This window comes from Gossypium hirsutum, chromosome D12, assembly GCF_007990345.1.
Source record: "Gossypium hirsutum isolate 1008001.06 chromosome D12, Gossypium_hirsutum_v2.1, whole genome shotgun sequence".
Lineage (NCBI taxonomy): Eukaryota > Viridiplantae > Streptophyta > Magnoliopsida > Malvales > Malvaceae > Gossypium > Gossypium hirsutum.
Genome location: NC_053448.1, coordinates 22,537,403 through 22,546,017, shown reverse-complemented (window position 1 = coordinate 22,546,017; position 8,615 = coordinate 22,537,403). Strand labels below are relative to the sequence as shown.

At 35.5% G+C, this 8,615-nt stretch overlaps 1 non-coding gene across 1 annotated transcript; it reads left to right on the top strand.

Moving 5' to 3' along the window:
• Positions 1 to 3,041: 3,041 nt before the first annotated feature.
• On the top strand, positions 3,042 to 3,148 carry LOC121224748 (small nucleolar RNA R71). Its single transcript, XR_005922493.1, has one exon. It is a non-coding gene; the product is annotated as a small nucleolar RNA R71 (small nucleolar RNA).
• Positions 3,149 to 8,615: the final 5,467 nt, after the last annotated feature.

Sequence of the window (8,615 nt, the reverse complement as noted above, 5' to 3'; positions counted from 1 at the left end):
GAATAACAAGGATACTTGGGTCTCTTTTCTGATAATAACATGCCAAAGCCATGTCCCAGACATGGTCTTACATGGGATGTTTCTTGTACAGCCAATGCCATCTCCCATATATGGTCTTACATGGGAGTTTTCATATCGGTGCCCATGCCATGTCCCAGACATGGTCTTACGGGGGACCATTCATCTCGTTGCCAACGCCATGTCCCAGACATGGTCTTACATGGGATTTCTTTATCCAAATGTCATGGCATTTGTATCCGATACATTCCAAAAGTTTCAACGAGACTTTTTAATACTAATTCTCTTAACGTATCATACTTGAGTCAACATTAAATAAGTTCATGAAATAAATATATAATTTCTGGAAAATAACAACATTAATAATAATTATTAAAATATTACATTTATTTACCGTAAACTTACATCGGTAAAAAATATAGCCAAATCCACACACTTAGTCTTCAACCTTATTCTTTCTTTTGTCTAACCTCGGATTCTGTTCTTCTTTATCTATAATAGTAAATTTAGTTTATTTAATACTCCCATTTACTAAAACAGCCCTCGACTCTAACTTTGGCAAAATTATGATTTTGCCTCTAAACTTTTACATAATACACTTTTACCCCAAAGCCCAAAAATTAAACTTCATCCCTTATTCTTATGTTTTATAACATGCTGACCATTTTCCCTTCTATGACAACATCAAATTCTTACTCTAACACTTACTTATGAACATTAGGTATTTTATCGATTATGTCAATTTACTCGTTTCCACTTAAAATCGACTAGCAAAAGTTGTTTAACATAATTTCTTGCCTCATATTCTATCATAAAACATCAAAATAAACATATTTCACGTATGGGTATTTTCCCAAATATAAACCCTAGGTTAAATTATTGCTATAATAAGCTAAGTTAAGCTACCGGGATTCTAAAAACGTAAAGAACATTAAAAACGAGACTTGGAATCACTTACTATGAGCTTGACAAAGTAAAGAAACCCTAGCTATGGCTTCTTTCAAATTTCAACACCAAGCAAAGATGATGAACACAAAATTTTCACATCTTTTTCCCTTTTTAATTCATTTATTTGCTAAATGACTAAAATACCCTTACTAAAAAAAATCCTATTTCACTTATCTCATGTCCATTTTTGTCCATCACTAACTAATGGCCTAATTACCATATAAAAACCTCCAATTTAAAATTTCATAAGAATTGGACACCTCTAACATGTAGAACTCAACTTTTGCACTTGTCACAATTTAGTCTTTTTGACTAAATTGAGTGCCCAAACGTCGAAATTTTTGAACGAAATTCTCACGAAATCATTTTGTGAAATTGTAGGCTCTAAAAATATAGTAAAAATAATTTTTTCCTCATCGGATTTGTGGTCCCGAAGCCACTGTTCTGACTAGGCCCAAAATTAAGATGTTACATAGTACCTGATCATTCTGAACACGCATAGTAAGCTAGCTCACCCTTCTGCACATCAATAAGGGTCCTTCCGGTTGTTAAGAATGGTCTTCCTAGGATGATTGGCACCTCTTTGTCTGCTTCAAAGTCTAGAAACACAAAGTTAGTCGGAAAGATAAATTTGTCTACACATACCAATACATCCTCGATTTTTCCTTCTGGATGTGCTAAGGATCGATCTGCTAATTGAAGTGTAACCGTAGTAGGTCTAACTTCACCTATCCCCAACTTCCTAAATATTGACATAGGCATCAAGTTGATACTCGTACCCAAGTCACATAGTGCCTTACCATAATATGTCGCTCCAATATTGAAAGGTATGGTAAAACATCCAGGATCCTTCAATTTTGGGGGTAGTTTGTCTTGAAGATATGCACTGCATTCCTTCGTTAAGGCTACTATCTCAAATTTTCCAAGCTTTCATTTTTTAGACAGGATATCCTTCACGAATTTGAGGTAGTTTGACATTTGTTCAAGTGCTTCAACCAATGGGATGTTGAATGAAGTTTCTTGAGTATGTCTAGGAACTTCTTGAATTAAATTTTCTGCTTCTATTTCTGAGGTCTTTGAGGGTAGGGTGGTGGAGGTTTCTTTACTGGAACTGGTTGATTCATTTTATGTGGCAATTCTACATCTAACGGAGTTATTAGTTGATCTGAATTAGATGTTTCAGAAGTTACCTGGTCAGATTTTGTAGATTCAATTTCCGGTGAAACTGGAATTTCAACACTCTGTTGAACTTCCTCTAAATCTTGAGCATCAGCTGGCTCCTTCTCAACTTCGACGGAATTGGGCTCTAAAGTGTTAACGCTTTACAATGCTTCTTCCTTGGATTCCTCAGATTCTCTGTATCACTAGGTAAATCACCTTGTTATCGGTTTCTGAGTTTAGTTGCAGGTTGGCCCAATTGATTCTCCAAGTTCCTTAGAGAGGCATCATTTTTCGCCATATATTCCTTTAGTAGATTCTTTAGGCTATTGGATGGTTCAGCTTAGGTTGGTTTCTAAGCTTGTTGGGAAAAACTAGGTGGCTGGGTTGATATAGGTTGGACATAATTGTTACTGGTTCCTGCCCCTTGGTTACTCTAGGAAAAATTCGAGTGGTTTCGCCATGATGGGTTATAGAAATTGGGTTGCAGCCCTTGCCTTTCTCAATTTTGGTTCTGGTTACCCATGTAATACACAGATTCTGGGTTCGAAGGGCATTCTTTGAACAAATGTCCTTCCCTATAATAAACATAGGCTGCATTTTCAAATTGATTCAGTGGTTGTGCTGCAAAACTATTACACACATTAGTAGTAAGGTTTTTTAACACTGAGGATATTGATGATACTTGAAATGCGAGTGAAGTAAGAGCGTCTACTCCATGTATTCCAGCGACTTGTCTTCCTGACGCTGCTCGATTGGTTGGCCATTGATAATTGTTGCTGACAATCCTCTTAATGATTTCATAAGCCTTATTATGAGACTTAAAAAGGAGAGCACCATTAGTAGAAGCGTCCATTACCATCCTTGTGTGAGTATTGAGACCATTATAAAATGTCTCAAGTTGTATGCAATATGGGATTCCGTGATGAGGGCACTTCTGAAATAATTCTTTGTACCTTTCCCATGCCTCATACAATGACTCATCATCCATTTGTTGGAAAGCAGTGATTTTGTTCCTCAACTTAGCATTCTTGCTAGGCGGGAAATAATTCATAAGGAATTTTTCTACTAACTCTTGCCATGTTGAAATTGAGTTTGGTGGTAATGAGTTCAACCAAGCTCGAGCTTTGTCCCTTAGTGAATATGGGAACAGCTTCAATCGTAATGCATCTTCTGGTACTCCGGCTAACTTGAAAGAATCACTCACCTCCATAAACAATCTTAACTGTAGGTGAGGATATTCGGTAGGCATTCCACTGAATTAACCCACTGTCTGAAGCATCTAGAACATGACGGGCTTTAACTCGAACTGTTGTGCCTCAATTTTGGATCTCCTTATACCCAGATTAAGATAATGAAATACTGACATGACATACTGTCTCAAAGCTCTACCCCTATCATCAGCAATAAGGATAGGATTTTCAGTAAGGTTTGTTCCATTTCCTTGATTCAGATTTTTGAAGTTCATCTCTTCAGTCCTTCTCAGACTTGCTTGTCTTCTTCGCTGTCGAAAAGTTCGTTCAATCTCAGGGTTTGCAGGGAGTAAATCGATGATTCGGTCAATACTCATAAACACTTGAAATAATCACAAAAAAATTAGCTAAGTTAAAATTTGAACTGAAAAATAAACTAAAATACAAAACTAACAACTTCACAAATAATGACTTTTTTTAAAACATAGTCTCCGACAACGGTGCCAAAAACTTGGAACGATGGAAATGTGCAAGTGTACACAATTGTAACAAGTAATAAAGTGACAAATAAATGTCGAGTTATTGTACCTACATGGATTGTGAAAAGAATTATTTATGAATGCTATTTAAAACACTTTGGTGAAGAAAAATATTTTGTTTGAGGAGGGTGATTAAAAACTAAGATTTTAATCTAAGTAAACTAAATAAATAAATCTAAAATGCACGATTTCAAAATACAATTTTAATCAAGATGGCATAATTGTGTTAGATTAATTACATTTCTTAACTTAGAATTATTAAACTCATGTTTATATTGTTATGAATAAGTTCACAGCAACTCGATAATTTGCTAACTTATGAACATACTCGCCCACCAAAATCCATTTATCTCTTCACTATATCCCTATGTCAATTCAACGATTATACAAATCTTAATAGGCAAATATGTTATTGCACATACATACTTATTAAGTTGAAATAATATCTTGTACATATCCCAATGTCAATTCAAACAGTTAAATCGATTTAATAATCACATAAAAGACTATGTGAGGTAACAAAGTATCCTTACCATGAAATAGTTTAATTACAATAATCTTGCAAGTTATGCAAGGCAAATGTATCGTCAGATACCGTTGCTAATCTAACCCTTAGCTACCTTAGATGATTACACATGCACTGATTAAGTACTGTGTCCATTAATTACAATTTCAATCCGTTTAAATAATTAATTCATTAGTTACCTAAAAATTGTAATGCAAGAATAACTTAGTCATGATTTTACTTAATCAAGCATCTTACCGAGGCCTGTAACAATATAAACACAATTTCAATAATTTTAAGAAACGAAATGCAATCAACCTAACATGAATTAAATTCAAGCTAAATTGATTAAATTAACCATTCCAACAACATAAATATTCATAGATATGTTCAACATAACAACAATAGAAATTAAAGAGATAGGGAACAAGAATCAAATCCGGTGTATTTCCATCCGTTCTTCCTTCTCTGTTGTCTTCGTCGACCAAGGCTGCTATGAACACTTAATTGCTGCTCCAATTAGTTGATGAATGCCCCTTTCCCAAGAGGATAAATTGGTAAGAGAGCAAGGGAATTTTGGAATGGAAAAGAAAAGAGAAAGTGGAGAGAAGAGAGGAAAGATGTGAATGCTTGAGGAGTGTTTCTAAAATGACCAGCCCAAGGGGTTTTTATAGCTAAGGAGGGCTACTAAAAATAGCTAAAATTATCAACCAAAGGGCTCTCCCTTGGCCGGCCACACATGTGGCAAGGTTGATAGTTTCAACTTTGCTAATTTAGGCTTGGGGCAAATCTATAAAGCCACCAATTGTGGAGGGGTTTGAATGCAACTTGAACAAGTCTTCAAGGGCCTCTTTGAAAGCTTAAATAATCAGCTAATAAGCTAATTTGGGTCAGATCTTGGGATGGTTTTTGGGTAGTCCATTTTTTGGTGGGCTCGGTTCACTCGGTTCAATTCAACTGGACCACTTTTTCATAATTAATTAATAATAATTTATTAACCCAAATTATATTAGATATAAATTAAAATTAATTATATTATGAATTAATACATATAATTTTGGACCATTTTAGGCTGAAATTTAGTTTGCCTCGATACTTCAAATTGCTTCTCGATTTTGCACTTCTAGCAGTGTCTGCCGAGCCATTTTTCGCCCTTTGTGCAAATCTATTGAAAATAACCAAAATTCATCAAAATTAATTATAAAATTAACTAAAATTCAGCATGTTCATATTTTATGTACACTTCAAATTTTTTGTAGAAATTACTTATTTTTTCGACAAGAATTTTATCGAAACTGTATGATTTTAAGTTAAAAAGGGTATGTAAAAATGTGTAAATTTCTGTGTTTCCACTCACACACTTGAAAGAATGGAGTCTTTGCATGAGTAAGTCTATGCATAAGTTGTATGAGTCAATTAAGCATGAGTCTACATGTTGAGTCTGCTTTTGTGTGAGTCCGTCGGGACAATAAACATGAATTCTAATATGGAAGTCCATGACCATGGCAAGAAGACCTCATAGTGTAAGACCTAGTTTGGAATTATGGCATTATATAAGGATATGAGGACCACATAGTATAAGACCTAGTCTAGGACTATGGTGTCATGTGGGGAAAAAGATAAAGGATTGTTAGGTGAGTACCAGGTAATGAGGGGAAAACCTTAAGACGTTGAGTTTAGGCAAATCCCTATCATCGAAAATTCCATTTATTGAAATGTGGAAGCCTTTGTGGTTGTTCTCTGATAAGTGGAAGCCTTTGTGGCTGTTCTCTGATAAGTGGAAGGCTTTGTGGCTAATCTCTTATATGTGAGCCCTTGTCACATAATCTGTTATATGTGAGCCCTTGTGGTGTAATCTATTATATGTGAGCCATTGTGGAAGAATATGTCATATAAGAAGTCCTTGTGGCTGGTTCTGTTAAATGTGCTGATATAGGGTTGCGCGCAGACCAAGATCAAGTTGTAAATTCACGAGAAACTCCTACGAAAATGCTAGACGCTTGGATCAGAAACGAAACAGAAAGTTAAGCTTAGAATCAATTAGATTTGAAACGAAAAAAACCCAAATCAATAAAGGAGCAGCCAAGAAACAAACGCCCTTAAGAATAACAACTCTTGGACGTAAAGAACACGGATTTGTGATCGAATTAAATCCCAATTTGCCGAATCTGAGAAGAATAAACACAAACATCAAGTTAATTTTAAAAGTTTAGCAAATCGATGGAGTAAAAGATAGGGTTTGGGACGACAAGCACAAAATGAAGATTTAAGAATCGAAAACGATCTTTAAAACCCAAAGAGATAGCGATTTACCCAAATTGAAACAGCAAGTTAATTTCACCAAAAATTCCAGCAACTGAATTCAACCAGAATTGAAAAAAGAGTATTCGACAAGAATAATTGAAAACATGGGGTTTGATCGTTCTTTGTTGCCAAGAAAGGGTGCCGATCGGTTTTTTTTAATGAAGATGGCTGGAAAAACACAACAAGAAGATTAAAGAAATTAGTATGAGAAATCGGCACAAAACAGAAAATGAAAAGGAAATTCAACAGCAAGAAATTAAAAGAAAGTCCTAAGAAGCCTTGAAATCCCAAAAGATTTCACAACTCCCTTCAAACAGCTCTAATCTCCCCTCCAATGAAGATCAATGGCAAGAAGAAGGCTAAAGATGGCTCCCACAATCAAAAAGATTGTTAAGACAACTTCTAAAGAAAACTCAAGAGAAATTTCTTGGAGAACTCAAAGAGAATTTTCATTCACTCAAAGCAAATCTGAAATTTTTAATGTGTTTCTAATGTGTATAACAAGGGTGGCCGGCCATGGCTATAAATAGGCCTTATAACTATTTCCTAATCTCATTAGCAAAACTTAAAAAAAACCTAATTAACAAATTTAAGAGGGAAATTCGGCCAAGTCATTTTAATGGGTTGCTTGGGCCGAAGTTTTACATATAATACTCCTAAAGTCTAAAAATTAAATTAAACAATTAAAATTTTTACAAATTAGGCCACTTTAACAATTTGGTCTAATTTTCAACTAAGTATGGTTTGACTTCTTGGTTGGACTTGGAATCCTCTTATTGGGCCTTGCCTTCAAGAACTTGGGCTTGTAGTCCATCTCCTACCGAAATTGATTCGTTGATGCACGTAACGGAGATTCAATGCGCTTTGGCTGCAAGATTCAGTTTTTTGGACCAAGATTTCCAAGATTTGAAATCTTGATTTTCTTGATTCTTGAAATCGCTCCAAACAGCAAGATTGGGCCAAGATTCGGTTTCTTGATTTTCTTGAAAACAAGAAAGTGAATCTTGATTTTCTCTTTCTTTCGTGTACGCATCTAAGGCCTTGCTAACAAATTCCTGAATGGTCCCATTTAGTTTGGAACGCATTTGTCGGGCCTTTGGCCTCGTTATTGGGCCTTGTGGTAATTTGAGCCCATCACGTTCTTGAGCTTGGGTTGGGCCTTTGTGACTCGTATCATTCTCCCCTTCCTCAAAAAGATTTGTCCTCAAATATGAAAAATCAAATGGGGACAAGTCAGCCACATTAAAAGTAGAACTTACATTGAACTCACCAGGTAGATCAATTTTATAGGCATTGTCGTTGATCCATTCGAGTACTTGGAAAGGCCCATCGCCCCTTGGGTCCAACTTGGACTTTCTTTTTGTAGGAAATCATTCTTTCCTCGTATGGATCCAAACCCAATCTCCGAGTTCTAGGATAACCCGTTTGCGCCCCTTGTTTGCTTTATTGGTGTTGGCATCATTTGTTTTGGGTATTCGTTGCCTAGCCTTCTCATGTAAGGATTTCACGAACTCAACTTTCTGTTCGCCATCTAAATTAACAATGTGTTCAAGTGGTAATGGCGCAAGATCAAGTACTATTAGTGGGTTAAAGCCATAAACAAGTTCAAATGAAGAATAACCAATTGTAGAATGAATAGATCTATTATATGCAAATTCAACAAATGGTAGGCATTCTTCCCAATTTCTAATGTTCTTTCCCACAACATATCGTAATAATGTCCTTAAGATCCGATTAACTACTTCAGTTTGGCCATCAGTTTGGTGGTGACATGTAGTGGAATAAAGTAATTTTGTACCAAGTTTACCCCACAATACCTTCCAAAAGTGACTAAGGAATTTGACATCTCTGTCAGAAACAATTGTTTTAGGGATGCCATGTAGTCTTACCACCTCTTTAAAGAATAAGTCTGCCACTTGTGTAACATCATCTGTTTTGTGACAAGGAATA